The 16,664-nt window shown below is 39.5% G+C and overlaps 1 long non-coding RNA gene across 1 annotated transcript in view; it reads left to right on the top strand.

Moving 5' to 3' along the window:
- The window catches only part of LOC105865259 (uncharacterized), a 45,429-nt gene that overhangs the window by 24,603 nt on the left and 4,162 nt on the right, over window positions 1–16,664 (top strand). Inside the window, exon 4 of the long non-coding RNA XR_012923293.1 lies at window positions 6,848–7,014. This is a non-coding gene — a long non-coding RNA (uncharacterized LOC105865259). The remainder of the gene's footprint in view (window positions 1–6,847; window positions 7,015–16,664) is intronic.

Below are 16,664 nucleotides of genomic sequence, written 5' to 3' on the forward strand. Positions count from 1 at the left end.
TTTTTTCTTTAAAATATTTTTGTTCTTGTTCAGTAGTAACATAGGTAAGTCACTTCTTTCTTTTGGCTATTATTTTCTTCATATATTTCCCAACATTTGCTTTCAACTTTTCATGTCCTTGTGCTTTGAGTATGTCTCTTACAAACAGCTAATGGCTGGATTTATATAGGCTGTCAAACTTTGGCTGTGTGTGGATTTATTTTTGCTATTTTGTGTTTTTTATTTGCCATACTTTCCCACATTTTTTGTTTTTCATCTTTTGCTTTCTTTTGGATTAATTTATTTTTCTGACTTTGTTGTTTTTCCTTCTATTAGTTTGGAAGTAATAAAATTTAATTTTAGTCTTAGTTACCCTAGACATTTGGCAAATCTACTTCATAAGGCAGGTAGTGTTTGTACCCTCCTTGCAAGTAGTGCAAATAATCTGATCACCCTATTTCAACCCATGTGCTATCTTAATTATTCTTTTTTTTTTTTTTTTTTTTTTTTTGGAGATGGAAATTCTTTCCCCCCAGGTAAAGTGCAATGGTGTCATCATAGCCCACTGCAACCTCAAACTCCTGGGCTCAAGTGATCCTCCTGCCTCAGCATCCCCAGTAGCTGGGACTACAGGTGTGTGCCACCACAACAGGCTAATTTTTCTAGTTTTTAGGGTCTTACTCTTGCTTAGGCTGGTCTAGAACTCCTGGCCTCAAGTCATCCTCCTGCCTTGGCCTCCCAGAGTGCTAGGATTACAGGCTCGAGCCACCGTGCCTAGCCTATTTTAATTCGTTTTATATTTTTAATATTACAAACTAGATACTCCATTCTTTTTGTTTTATACAGTCAATGTTTGTTTAGATTTCATTAAATATTAACTACTTTCTTTGCTTGACATTACTTTCTGTGTCTCATCTTTATTCTGGGCTTTTCTTTTTTCCTTCTGATGTTCTTATGTAGCATTTGATTTATTTCTTTTAATAAGGACTTGCTGATTATCAAATTTCTCATATTTTGTTTGTTCAGAAACATTTCTATTTTGGCTTTGCTCTAAATATAATCGACACAGGCTGTACGATGTTAGATCGACAGTCATGTTTTTTGTTAGCACTTTAAAGACACTAGTCGGCTGTCTCCTGGTTTCTACCGTATCCTGTCTGTAGAATAATTGTTCTTTTTAATAATGTACACAGGCTTTTCTTTCTCTGAATCCTTCTAAGATTTTCTTTTTTTGCTTTATTATTCTGTAGTTTCACTATAATTGTCTAGGTGCACATTCTTTTTATTTATCCTGCTGAATCTGAGTTTTGTCCATCAGAGCTAGAAAATTTTCAGCCATTTTATCTCCAAATATCCTTCCCCTCCATTCTCTTATGCGTTTCTGGAGCTCTGATTAAATACGTGTTAGGTGTTCTCTAGTTTCTGCCCCTTGCCTTTTCTCCCCACAATCTAGTTGTCTTTCTGTGCTGCATCTGGGTCATAATTTTAACTTTATCTTCATGTATGAATCCTCCTTTCAGATATGTCTACTCTATTTAATCCATTTATTGTATTTCAAAATTTCAATTGTTATCATTTTTCATTTCTGTAAGTTCTATTTAGTGTTTTTCCAAACTGCTTGGTAATTTTCATAGTCTTTTTTTTTCTCTTACTCATAATTTTAATCCCGCTTTTTATTCCTTTAAACACAGAATGAAACAGTTGCAAACCATAACACTTTTCTTTAATCATATATATTTTCAAAATATATCAACTGATGTCTTTGCAGGTCTGATTGTGCTGTCTGTTATTTCTGCTGACTTTTCATGGTGCATATTTTCTCATGTACTCAATGATGTATGAATGTGGTCAAGTTCAATTGAATTTTACTTATGGAAATTCTTTGCAATCTAGATGAAGTAGTATTCTTCTAGAGAGGAATTTGCTTCTGTCAGGAGCCTGGGGATCACTATGAACCTATGATTCTTTCTTTCTTTTTCTTTTTTTTTTTTAGACAGAGTCTCCCTCTGTTGCTTCTGCTAGAGTGCAGTGGCATCATCATAGCTCACAGCAACCTCAAATTCCTGGGCTCAGGTGAGCCTTCTGCCTCAGCCTTCCAAGTAGCTGGAACTACAGGCATGCACCACCATGCCTGACTAATTTTTTCTATTTTTTTTTGTTAGAGACAGGGTCTCACTCTTGCTCAGGCTGCTCTTGAACTCTTGACCTCAAATAATCCTCTTGCCTTGGCCTCCCAGAATGCTAGGATTACAGACATGATCTAGTCACTTTGCCTGGCCTACCTATGATTCTTTTAAAATAAATTCTTGGCTTGAAGATTCTTTGGACCGCCATTTTTTTTTTTTTTTATTTAAATAGATCTAGGGAGTGCAAGTGTTTTTTTGTTACATGGATGAATTGTACAATGCTGAAGTCAGGGTTTTCAGTGTACCTGTTACCAGAATAATGAACATTACACCAGATAGATCATTTTTTATCACTCACCCTCCCTCCTGCCTCCTCCTTCTTAGTTCCCCATGTCCATTATACCACCTTATGAGCGTATATACCCATTGTTTAGCTCCCGCTTGTGAGAACATGTGGACCACCATTTTTATGAAGAAGTTTTTCATCAGTTTAACCTCCTTAGTCAGGTCTTGTGTTTTATCTGTTGTTCCTCACCCCTCTGTGGCTATTTAGCTAAAAGCTGAAGATTACTAAAGAGCAGAAGATGCTTAAAGGGCGGCAGTAGTGTATATCAATGTTATCCCTAAGTGATTAGCTTCCTTCTGATATTTCCAGGATTATCCCCACTTTCGGTTTCACTCCTATCTCAAACAAAGCCTCTGTGTTCCTTTTCATCTTCTAGAACTTTTGTCTTTGGACTTTCCTAAGGCTCAGTTCTTGGAATTCTTTTTTTATCTATACTCATCCCGTGGATGACTTTGTCTAAACATATAGGTCCAAACCTATTAAAACACTGATCATTCTCTATTTATGTCTCCAACTCAGACCTATACCCAACTCCTTCCTTGACTTTTCCACTTGGCTGTCTAATAGCTGAAACTGAGTGTCTGATCTTTGCCCCAAATTGAATTCTTCAGTTTTCCTCCTTTTAGCTAATAGCAACTGTATCCTTCTAGTTCTTCCAGTTCACTGCATCTCTGACTCCTTTTTTCCCCACCCCATACTTAATCCATAAATAAATCTTTCCAGTTTTATCATCAAATCATGTCCAGAATCTGACCATTTCTTTTCACCCCGTGGTGATCAGTCTTATCCATGACTCTATGATCTGTCATCTGAATTACTGCAATACTCCTCAGTGCTCTGTGTCTGCCATTGCCCTCTTCAGTCTATTCCCAACCCAGCAGCCATGGTGGTCCTAGCAGGATGTCATTAAGATAATGTCACCTCCCTGCTTATAGTCCTCTACAGCAAAGGCCCCAGTCTTTGTAATGGTCTTTAGGCCCTATAATCTGGTTCCCATTACTTCCCTGACCTCATTTCCTTTTACTATTTCCTATCTTCTTTACAGCCATACTAATCTTCTTGTTCTTTCCTTGGACACAGTAGGTATGCATCCCCTCCAAGCCTTTGGCCTTAATGTTCACTCTGCCGGGGATGCTCTTCCCCTGGTTCTCTGCAGAGCTCGCTTCCTCATCTCCTTAAGGGGTTTGCTTACATGCCAACATCTCAGTGAGATACGTTCGGACCATTGTGTTTAAGATAATTACTCTTCCTTCCAACATTACCTATTCCCTTTCCTACTTTATTGCTGTCCGTAGCACTTAGTCTTCCAACATATTTATTTGTTTAATGTTTGGCACTCCTATTAGAATGTAAGCTTCCTTAGGTAGGACAATTTGTCTATTTTGTTCATTGATAGATTCCTAGAACCTAGGGCAGGACTTGGCATACACCGAGCATCCAGTATATTGTTGTTGAGTGGATGAATGAATAAATGGAATAATTAGCATGTGGATAAAAATTGACAAATTGAGAATGTGGAACATGAAGTGATAAGTAAGAGGCCTCAAATACTCTCTTTTCATGGAAGAAGGGGAGGAATGGAAAAAGGGAAAATTATGGGTGATTTTGGATATAGCCTAAAAATGTAGCTAATGTATTTAAAAGAATTTATCATGTCTTCAAAATCATTATGGAGACGTTCATTCTTCATGATGTTTTTTAAGCTATGGAAAATTATCCCTTACTTTATTCCTCCAAATTACACCATGATCTTAGTTATTTTTCATTTTGTCTATGTTTTATATAGAAACTTTCTATGTTTCTATTTTTTTCCATTTGTGGTACTCAGTCCCAAATAATTTCATATTAACAAAAATGTGATCATTACAAAAAAACTGACAAAAGGTAATTACTTTGAGATGTCTACATGCTTACTTAAATTTTATTGAGCTTATTTCTTAAACAACCCTGAGAGTAGCCCATGAGGGATGACTCATCCTCACTCATCAAGACACTAAGATATTTTTCAACATTCCTTGTTGTGAGGCTGTTATGTATTGTTATTATATTTTCCTGTTAGTTTAGTGTAGTGTGTACATAACCTTTACTCTCCATGTACTTGAGTATGCAAAAGACATAACTTTAAAATCTTAAAAACAAAACAAAACTCCACTTAATTTCTAAATTGAGCCCTTATTTCACTAATGACAGGTACTACAACTTAGTCAATTAGGGGTAAATTCTCCCTGGGCTGTACCTGAGATGCAGGGAAGGGCTATGTATCATCAGTGAATTGGAGGGAGGGGTGTCTGGGCTTGTGTCTCCATTGTCCACGCCTGAAGCATTCACTGAGCAGTGTATGGCCAAACCACTGTCTCTGGCTGTGGTCCACACACTCTGAGCTCAACTTATTCTGATTTTGAGGCTCCTTTCGGCTCCCTCATCTTCACAGCCCTTTTGCTCCCTTGCTGGAAGCAGAGAGGGCGTGAGGCAGTGTTGGATGCTCTCTCCTTCCTCTCTGGGCTGAGACTCAGGGAGCTGCCTCAGACCTACCCCAACAACTCTTTATCTGCTACCCCATGCTGGCAAAAGACACTTCTCTGTGAGGTGTCTCACTTCCCAGGCTTCCCCTAGGAATCCCAGTCTTCTGGGCACTCAGCTTCCTATCGGTTCCCCTCCCTCCAGAGCTTGTCTGGTGTGGTGGGGGGCGGGGTGGTGGTGTGAGCAGCCACTGTTGAGTCCTCACTACGTACCAGGGTCTAGAGAACTTTCCTGCAGACCTGCATCATCATCTGGTTTTTATTGCCCTCCTCTCCTATCTCCTACCCTAGCCCAGGAAGTTGTAATTTAGTTTTCAGCTGTATTCTTTCCAGTCTATTGTTTATGTCATAAACTTTATGTGCTTCAATAGGCTCAGTCTATTGAAACTCAAAAACCCAGCTCTTAAAATGCAACCTATTATCTGTGTTATGAGTCTCACAGATCACAGTTTTAAAACTCAAACCTGAGTATGATTGGGTCCTTTCTGTTGACATTTTTTTTTTTTTTTTGAGACAGAGTCTCACTTTGTTGCCCAGGCTAGAGTGAGTGCCGTGGCGTCAGCCTAGCTCACAGCAACCTCAAACTCCTGGGCTCGAGTGATCCTTCTGCCTCAGCCTCCCCGGTAGCTGGGACTACAGGCATGCGCCACCATGCCCGGCTAATTTTTTATATATATATCAGTTGGCCAATTAATTTCTTTGTATTTATAGTAGAGACGGGGTCTCACTCTTGCTCAGGCTGGTTTTGAACTCCTGACCTTGAGCAATCCGCCCGCCTCGGCCTCCCAAGAGCTAGGATTACAGGCGTGAGCCACAGCGCCCGGCCTCTGTTGACATTTTGATAATCTTAATATTCCAAGAGGCAGTAGGTGCTTCTGATTTGATAAGTTTTCAGGAATGTGGGTAGGGAAAATTCAAAGGACAATGGCAAAAAGGAAGTATGGGGACAAAACTCCTCCCTGAATCACAATGAGTTAAAAATAGGCTGGGCGCGGTGGCTCACTCCTGTAATCCTAACACTCTGGGAGGCCAAGGCAGGTGGATTGCTCGAGGTCAGGAGTTTGAGACCAGCCTGAGCAAGAGCGAGACCCCGTCTCTACTATAAATAGAAAGAAATTAATTGGCCAACTAATATATATAGAAAAAATTAGCTGAGCATGGTGGCACATGCCTGTAGTCCCACCTACTCGGGAGGCTGAGGGAGAAGGATTGCTTGAGCCCAGGAGTTTGAGGTTGCTGTGAGCTAGGCTGACGCCATGGCACTCACTCTACCCTGGGGCAACAAAGCAAGACTCTGTCTCAAAATAAAAATAAAAATAATAAAAAATAAAAATATTTATCCACAAGACTGCAAACATCTGTATTTAAAAAAAATTCTCATAAAAATATTTTGAATCCTAGCACTCTGGGAGGCCGAAGTGGGTAGATTATTTGTGCTCAAGAGTTTGAGACCAGCCTGAGCAAGAGTGAGACCCTATCTCTACTAAAAATAGAAAGAAATTAATTGGCCAACTAAAAATATATATAAAAAATTAGCTGGACATGGTGGTGCATGCCTGTAGTCTCAGCTACTCAGGAGGCTAAGGCAGGAGGATTGCTTGAGCCCAGGAGTTTGAGGTTGCTGTGAGCTATGCTGATGCCACAGCACTCTAGCCCGAGCAACAGAGTAAGACTGTTTCAAAAAAAAAAATTTTTTTTTGCATTTTCACCCTGCTGCCTAAGGAAGCAGTTTATTTCCTTAGGGCTGCTCCTCTTTGCACAGTTTCAAAATAAATATTTGTTTATTCATAATTATTATTCTGTGTTTACTTTTCTCTGCTTATGAAATAACCACAGAAAGTTTTTCCTTATTAATCTGTGATTGTTTTTAATACCAGAGGGTGTGTGAAGATCATCTCAATCTTACTAAAGAAAAATCTAGAAATAACATGGGAGATAAAGACCATCATCAGTAATCAACTGTGTATTAAAAAAATTGACAAAGATTAAAAAACAACAACAACAACTTTGGGTCTCCCAAAAGCATAAAGAAAGCAAAACAGAGGTAAACATATACTTCTATTCCTATTTATTTCTTTTGGAGCTGATGATTTGATTTTCTGCTTACTGGTCATAAAACTACTAAATATATAACTTCCTAGGCTGAGAGAAAAGAAGACTAAGACGAAGTGCCCTTTCCATATTGTGCCCTGGGTCTCTGCTGACAGCCTAGAGAGTCATGTGACACAGTCACACTTAACCCCTTGTGGCTGCATCAGGCCATGTGTTGGCTCAGAACTCAGTACTGCCTGGGCACACATGAGTTCTGGGGGAAGCGATGGCTCCCAATAAGCCCCGGTAATACCCTCGAAGCTCAGAAAACCTCTACATTATGAGCTTCCTGCAGCACCCTCCTTTCCAGATTTGCTGCCCCAGAGGGACAGACAGAAGCCCTTATAGCATGTGGGTTCCTGGGAGTGAGGGGCTGGGTGAGGGTGCGGTGGATGGAGAGGGAAGCAGAAGAGAAAGCCATGCATTCTGTCTTTCATATCTGCAGTTGCTCTGGAGATCTCAACATTTCTAATTTAAATCCGTTCCTTCCTAAATGGGATGGGTTCGAATCCTTCCCCACATTGTAGTATGAGAAACAAACCGTCAACATAGAAACAATTCTCAAAAGTCAGGGACTTAGCAGGAAAGGGTGCCATATTTAACTCAATTTCCAATCTTTCTTTAAAGAAGTCAGTTCTTTGGGATTCTCTAGTTATTATCCTTTGTTCATGTCCAAAGCCTACTCTTGTGTTCTGATACAATGAATAAGACCAGACATATTTTCCTCATTACCAAAAACAGCTGGGACAAACGTTGCTTTGGTTTCTATAATTTCAGAAACTGTGCAAATACTGGAGGAACAATTCATGGTAACAGTGAAGGCAAATAAAAGTTGGTTTAAATATAGTTATCCCCTCCTTCCCCTCTTTCTTTCCCTAATAATAGAGCATTTATTGGATGAAACAAAGCAGGATCCGGCTTTTCCAGGGTGGGTAACGTACACAAGCAAATCTCTAGTTTCAGGGTATAAATGTGTGGTCTCCTTGCAATCTTTATGAAGGCCTCAGCAGCTCAAGATAAGAGTTTACATTTCAGAATCAGTTAAAGCAAATTTTAAAAAAAATGATGCCAAAGTAAATGCAAATACAAACTGCCTTTAGTTTATCGCTTGGAAGTTATATATTTGGTACCATAAGAGGACCAGAAAGACACCTGAAGGGAGCTTATCCTCCATCACAGAGACATGTTTACGACTCCACCAGAGCTGCTCCGTCCCCACATGTCTGCGGTGTGGTCTGGACATCTGTTTTTAATAGTTTCCAGGCATGCCAGTGAGAACATTATCACAAATGGGTTGAATATGATTTGCACAAGGAGTTGGGGGACGCGGAGAAACAGACAGCTAATAGATGTTCCACAGGGTCTGGAGAGTTCTTACTTTTCACGAACAGCTCTGAGAGTGTGATGTTGAGCTTGATTCGATCCAAGCGCAGGGTGCTTGTTAATAGGGGTAGTCTCTGAAAACTTTCCATTCTATGATATTTTTTATACAAAGAGCACCCAGTTTAAAATGTTTTTGTTTCTTGCCAAAGTAACATTACCAGCTGTAGGGTAGGTAGGTAGAAAAGGATGTTGTCCCTCTTTTGTCGTTTGCCCAAGTGTTTGTCAGCTGACCCTCTTAATATCGCCATCTGTACCTTAAAATCAGCTTCTTCTTCCTGGGATAAGAAGGTGAACAGATCCAGAAGGATGTACAGAGGGAAGTGGCATTGGCAGGGGCTCCGGTGACAGTTGAGACTGTACTGGGCTTCATTACAGGCATGACTAGGACAAATGGCCTTGGCAAAGGCCAGAGGCTTCTGGGGCACCCCACAGACTCTGCTGTTGGTCACGTTCATTGTGGACAAGAAGGCACCGTGGCCAGAGACTGCTGATGTCAAGCCACATGTTTTTTCTTATTTCTAGACTCAAACTTGAATCTAGGCTAGAAGCAAATGCAAGAGGAAAGAGAAACAAATCTGTCAGAAAGAGGAGGGAGTCAAGAATTATTTTGAAATAGTACTGTGCATTATGGATTCACCTGCATTCTTCCTATAATTTTTCTTATCTGTATCTACAGTAAAGATTTTTCTAAGTTATTATTTTACCAACCACCCTTAGGAGGACAAGAGAAAAAGAAAAATTTGGCATCTATAGTTTTGTCCCATTGATTCATTGCCACTTTAATTGAAGAGAATGTATCATTTGATTTAATTTTCAGTTATTCATTCATTCACATAGTATAAAATTCAAAAGTATAAAAATGTATACATGGAATTCTTCTCACCCCCATTTATTAGCCAACCAGTTTTTTCTTGAGGCAACCAGTTACTTATTTATCCCTTCAGAGATAGTCTATGTAAGTCTCATTTTAGACCAGAGTATTTTTCTTGGCAGAATGAAGAAATACTGAGACAGTTTTCAAGCCCTAATCTGTTATTGAAACATTCAATAACATTGAGCAAGTATGTTTCATAAACCAGGTTACACACTCCATAAGCTTAATAGGGACCACAGAAGAAGTCCATGGCGTAGTCTCTGGCCTCAGGAACTTGAGATTCTGACAACCAGAAATATCTTATGTAGAATGTAAATGTATTTTACCGAGCTAAGCATAGTGCACTATAATTTCCTTGTCTTTGATTAGGAGAGTCTTGACAACAGACTTTTTTATATTTATATATCTCATTTATATTTCTACACATGAGTCCTTGCTTGGTGCACAAACACAAAATAGATAATAAATGGTTGTCGAATGAAAGCATGGATTAATGAATGGATGGAGAGTAGATCAAGAAGGCAGGGCAATGCTTGAGAGAGGAAATCCTACCAGTGGCCTGGAAGAGGAGGTGATAGTGAAACAGATAGTACCAATCCACTGGCATTCTGAAGGTCTCTTACGACAAAGAAAGGGGGTCAGGTTCCATGTGGGAAAGGTGGGCCTTCCATCCTGATGCACAGGAGTATGCAAAGAGGAAAAGGAGTAGGGGTGAGAATCATTCCAGGTGGGGTAGGTGAGCAGCAAAAGAAAGTCATTGCAGTAGAAATGCACAGGTTGCTCCAAGGCCGGCGAGGGCATTGGCTTGATGTAAGCATAGTCTTCCTTTTGAGATTTGTTGAAAATCTGGGGAGGCGCAGCGATGCTGAATTGTGATGAGCCCAGAATGTCAGCAGAGGGGTTTGAGCTTTATCCCCAAAGCAACAGAAAGTGATTAAAAGCTTTTGAGCTGGGGGTGCTTAGGAAGAGCAATCTGATAAACCAGAAACCAGGAGACTGGCTCAGTAAATATTGTGATATTCGATATTTGAGGCATTGCATGATACTTGTTGGAAAAGGATACAGTTCTGGGAATGGGAAAGGAAAAGCTGATTTAAAAACATTTTTGGGGTATGTACTAGGGGCATTTGATAATTGATGGGACAATAAAGGAGAAGAAAAGGCACAGTTTTTGTTTAACTTCAATTATCTAGAATGCCACTAATTCAATGCACTCACACATACTGTGTTCAAGGCCTTACACATTGCACAGAGCAGATTCCCTCAGACAAGCAACAGAACCCCACTAAGAAGGGCGTTCGTACAAACATGCTTATGGGGATATTGGCTAACCATAGGCCTTCTCCAGGTATCGATCACATTTATTGGCATCTCCTATTTGATTTTTTTAAAGGGGGAAAAAAGAACTGTAAAATGCTCTTGAAATCAGGTTTGATGGCAATTAGAATAATTTGTCTGCAAGGAAGACCTGTTTGGTTGTGCCATCTTCCTTCCCTCCTCCTTTGGTTCTGACATGTTCCCAGTCATCCCAACCCCACGAGTTTTCACTCCCTGGCTGGGTCTCTCTGGACTTGTTTGCTCATAAATCCGGTGCTCTTTTAGAACTTGTGGCTTGTGAAAGATTGATGGCTGGTGTCATGTCCCCTCCCTCCCTGGCCCACCCTCTGCGGTCGTTCCGTAGTGGTATATAATAGTGACACATCAGAAGCCACAGAGAGAACTGGGAGGATTTACTTGTTAACAAAGAAATTATAGCTGCAGAGTGCAAATGCCATTCTGAGCCCGAGGAGCCCGCCACTTGGCATTTGCTCGGAGTTCTTCATAATCTGCTTCAGTCAGTTTTGGTTTTATGAATTTTTTGTTTTTTGAGGGTCTAAAATAAACCAGTTTGGGATGCATTCCCCTCTCCAAGCCTCTTTAATTCCATCTGAAGGTATACACACACACACACACACACACACACACACACACACACACACACTCACGCCCTAGTAATATGTACCTTAGCATTTGATTGTCTACAACAAAGTGGAAATTGCCCCAGAACGTGACATGATTTAAAAAATAGTTAAAAAAATCTGGATAAGGTTGAACAAAAACGAGAAAGAAGAAAGGGAGAAGAAACACTCCCTCTTAATCAAATCCTTCATTTCCCCTAGAGCAAGCAGTTCTTAATTATATTTAACAGACACAACAATGCGCCACAAGCTGGTCCAAACAGCTGTGGGAAGGCTCCATTTGGAGGCAAACGCGGCCAGGGAGGCAGACTCAATTGGCCAATCTGCACGTTTCCTTGCTTTAGATCAGGGTCACTTCTGAGGTTTGCTTGGGGGTCTGTCGGGGATAACCGAGGGTCACTCCCCTCCCCGCCAGCTATATTTTTCTGTTGGTGTTCTCTTGCAACTAAATATTTCAACCAGGCATTCAGTGGGTCCTTCCAGATCTGTCATCTACTCTATTTTACTAATAGTTGACTGTGGATAGATTGGCATTTCCGTGAGTTCACTCGCTGGGCCAGAAACCTGCCGAACTTGTATCCAGCTGCAGAACAAGAGTTTTCTTCTCTGAACCTGTCGCTTAACTATGGGACTGGGAACAGAAACTAGAAGGAGCCCACTCTGCAGTCTTTCCTTGCCCACCCACCCCCAATTCCAGCTCCACTCTAATCATATCTGCTTGTTTCCTTAGCTGTGTGTGCCGGGTCTTTTATGTTAACAAAGGAGGACAAGCATTTAAAAATAAACGTTATCGCCTGTTTACAAGATATTTTTCAGCTAGAAGACTGAAACTTTTTCTTCTTTTACTACTTCTTTATCTTTGTTAATCTATCGTACATTGTAACCACAACCAATTTATAGTATGGAAAGAAACACATTCTGCAATTTGAGTTTATTAAATTTCCTGTCATCTTCCTTTTATGTCTCTTTCAACAGACATTTTATCATCCCGGGGGATCTGAAAGATTTTCCCATGTAAATAAGCATCTAAATCACCAAATTCTCCATTCTTGTTTCTTCTTATGTAGTTTATTTCTTTTTGTTTTCTCTTTTCAATTTATAAACTTGCAAATAAAATAAATTACCAGTTAAACTTTAAATCATTGAACCATCGAACCATCATTCTACTCATTAACTGATAAACTTTTCATATATTTATGTCATTATAACTTTCTTTTTGATCTAACAATACTTTTGATATCAGCCCATATGCTTTGTTAAAGACAGAGTTTTTGCTTGGATTTGTTTCTGATAGAATTTTCACTACCAAATCCGTGTCCAGTAATTGTCTCTAAAATGCTGTTTAGTACACTGATGTTCTCTCCTTATTTCTGTTGGCTTAACAGGTAGTCAAAGATGTTTTCATTTGTTGCTGTATTAAAGACCCATTATAAATTAATAATGAGAATAGCAGCAAATTTCCCCCTAATATTTTCTCAATCTTCTACTGATTTAACACTATTCTGCACATACACCAATTCCATTAAAAAGCTCCTCCACTCCAGTGTAAACAGTATTCTATTAATAGCAAGGATGTTCGGGCTGCGGCTTGCGGCCTTAGGGTTCGATTCTATTATTCAACCCATCGGTGCCTCTCCTAATGTATTAGTGAGGGGGCATCAGGCAAGATATTTTAACCCTTGTTTCATGCTGTCTTTGAAAATGTGGAAGATGGCTGTTCACAGAGATGCAAGATAAAGATGATGCGAGATGGAGCCATGCGAAGGGTGCTAGACCCTTGGATTGAATTATACAATTACCAATGTTCCAGCTCCTCAGGAGCTGCTCAGTCTCCCACCCTTCACTTGGATTAAGTGGTCTTTGCCTTCATTGCTTTAACTCCTACCTTTTGCCACCACCTTTTGCAGTTAACATTGGCTGCTCTTTAGACTCACCTGTGAAGCTCTTTGCCCACCCGCCCAAGCGAGAGTGGTTTGTGAAGTTCCTCGAGGGATTCCAATGTGCAGCTAGGGTTAAGAGCCAGTGCCAGGCCCAGTCATGCAGGGATTAAAGTTCCTGTCCTTAAGTGCCTTTCTTCCCTTTGAGAAATATCATGGGTTTTGGAGAAATGCTTTGAGTTCAACCTTAAATAAATAAATAACCCAGTGCTTGTGGTCATACCTATAACCACTTCGGGACGGCGCTCACGGGCCACCAAACCTAGCCCACGGCCGCACCCACGGCCCGCACGGCGGTCTGTGCTGTGCACTGACGGCAAGTCCGTTTTGCTCTTGTGTGACGAGGAAAGCTTGAAAGCTCTGAAAGCTTGTTTTATTTTCCAGGCAGCTTTCCTTGTAATGTAAATCAGAATAGGTAACATATGCATATATGTTTTCATTATGTTATTTTTAAATGTTCACAATTTTATTTTGATAAATGAAAAATTAGAAAAGTCATAGCACGGCTGTTGGTTAAAGTCGATGCTCGGCTGTGCGCCCTCATATCACGGCTGTCGGCTAAAGTCGCTGTGGCGTCCATCTGTGGCTGTCAACTATAGTCAACGCTGGTACTGAAGTGGTTAAAGGTCTGTGGGACTCCTATCTCAAAGGACAAAAATACCCTGAGAAGGTAAACACATAATCTGGGGAAAAGAAAATTGAAAAACTAACTTGAATGGATTTAAGTGGCCCTCTTTGTGCAGTCAGTTAACCAGACTGCCTAGAACTTTCTCTCCTTTTTGCAGCTGGGTGGCTAACAGCTGGTGGAGGTGCAGTCTGTGTGCAGGTAGGGCACGAGCCTGCAGTGCAGCCGCTGGTCCCGTTGCCCTTAGCTGGGGATTCATTGAAATCCCCAAGTCCAAGAACTCAAGCCCACCCTCCTGCATTCTGGGGTCTCATGAGTCCTGCTGGTTTGTGAAAATACTGGGTCTAGGTCAGGCGTCCTCAAACGATGGCCCGAGGGCCATATGTGGGCTGCCTAGCACATTTATCCGGCCCTCCGGGTGTTTTTGCTGCCGCTGCCTGTTCTGCTTAGCAGCCAACTCGTCCCGGGCCCACAGTGCGCACTCTCCAAAGGTCTAAGGGACAGTGAACTGTTTAAAAAGTTTGAGGACCCCTGGAGGTCATGCCTGGTGAGGACCACAAAAGCTGTGGAGGGACAGACTGTTCAGAGCCCCAGCTTTCAACTGTGTTCTGGAACCTCATACTTTTTGGAGCAAAATATGCAAGTATGAGAAGCACTTTCTTAGGAAACCTATCATATGGCTCAGCAAAATGAAATGCTATGTGAAAGATTAGTTTTTTACTATCCTTTTTTTTTTTTTTTTGGTTCTTTTAGAGTGTCTTTGTTTCCTTCTTCTCCTCTCCCTTCTTCACGTTTATTACATCTTTTCTGGTAAAAAAGAAGAAATAGAGATTTCTAACTATCAAGAACTTGAAAAATACTTACTATTCCCCTATCAAAAACAAAATAAAACAAAACAAAAACAATCAAAGACACAATACTAAAAAATCATTACTGTTACAGTTTATTTTTTTCCAATCTTCTATATGCACGTTGCTTGTTTATATTTATCATACTGAACATCCTCTTTTTTCCTACCTTTTCCTGTAACATCATGAAATAAGCATTTCCCCATATTAATCACAGCTTTCCAGAAACATTTTTTCAATGAATGATATCCCATCAGATGAATTTAGCATAATGTACTTATTATTTCCCTATTAGATTTAGCGAGCCTCTAAATTTTTATGTTTATAAATAATACTTAAAGTTAAAAAAACCTTAAAAATATAGGTAATAAAAAGGCAATATAAATGGAATAATATCCTTAATATATAAAGAGCTCATATAATCAGTAGTGAAGCATAAATTTTTTAAAAAATGGACAAAGGACATACATGTACAAATGTACAAAGGAAGTAGTATTCATTGGTCACTAGATATATGATATGTACTCATAACTATTAATGAACAAAAAAATGACAAATAAAATGGCAATAAGATACTATTTTTTACCTAGTAAATCAGAAAAGGCTTCCAAAAATTGTAGGGTATATTACTATGGGAGTTGTCAGACACCCTTAACAAGAAAATAAATTGATGAAATGTTTTCTGGAACACACTTTGAAAGTATGAGTCAAGTATCCTTAAAAATTGTGTACCTTAAAAGAGGCATCTGTCCTAAAAAACTGAAAGTTCTCAGGAATCAAAAGTTCAGGCAGAGATTTATGTATAAAGATGTTTAATGTATCATTCTAAAAGTAATTAAAAGCAGAGGCAAATTAAATGGCCATATACATCTATATGCTATAATATTATGCAGAACACAAGTAACATGTGGAAGAGGATGGAAAAATTCTCACAATATTTTGCTGAATTAATGCAGCATGAGATGGAATTGTATAATAGGATTTTTTTTTTGAGATAGAGTCTCACTCTGTTGCCTGGGCTAGAGTGCTGGGGTGCCAGCCTAGCTCACAGCAACCTCAAACTTCTGGCTCAGGCGATCCTACCGCCTCAGTCTCCCAGAGTGCTAGGATTACAGGCATGAGCCACCATGCCCAGCCTATAACAGGATTTTTTGTATGCATGTCAAAATGACTGTAAGGAACTAACTGCTGGTTATCTCTAATTATTATGAGTGAGTTTAAATTTGTTAAAAATGTTTACCTGTATATTCCAAGTTCTCTTCAATGAAAATATTATGTAATGAGAGAGGGAATGTAGGTTAGAAGTTGAGAATGAGTTCCTGGTGCCAGTTTGACTGTGGGCAAACAGTTCAACAGTTATTGAACCTGCCTGTGCCTTAGTTTCCTCAACTGTAAAATTGCATAATAATAGTGCATCCACCTAATAGGATTTTTATAAGGATAAATTATCTAATCACACAAATTAGTACAGTTTCAGGCACAGACTAACAGCTATAAAAGTGTTAACTAGTCTTCATTTTTAAATAATCAGAAAATTATTTTAAATTGTACGATCTGCTCCTTGCTCAAAGAATACTTTGGTAAATATGTATACATGTATTCCTCCACCGCATACCCATGTTCTATGTTATTTCCTTGGGGTAGAAATAGGATTCTTAGGTTCTTGATAATTTCTGCTAAAATTCTTTTCAAAGCTGCTATAAGACGTTTTCAGGCCAGAAAAACATGGCATTCCCTGTTTTAGCAAATCCTTACTAAATATTATTATTTAAAAAATAGGTATGTGATAAGAGAAAATGGCTCACGTTTTTAATTTAAACTTCTTTAAGAACTTATGAAGCTGATAATTTTTAGGCTTACTATTGCTTAACTTTCTCTTTTGCAAAATTATTTCTACCATTAATTTACTTATTGTTGTTTAAGTGTTTTTCTTATTGACTTGCATAAACTCTTTGTATAGTAGAAACATTAAGCATGT

This window comes from Microcebus murinus, chromosome 15, assembly GCF_040939455.1.
Source record: "Microcebus murinus isolate Inina chromosome 15, M.murinus_Inina_mat1.0, whole genome shotgun sequence".
Taxonomy (NCBI): Eukaryota; Metazoa; Chordata; class Mammalia; order Primates; family Cheirogaleidae; genus Microcebus; species Microcebus murinus.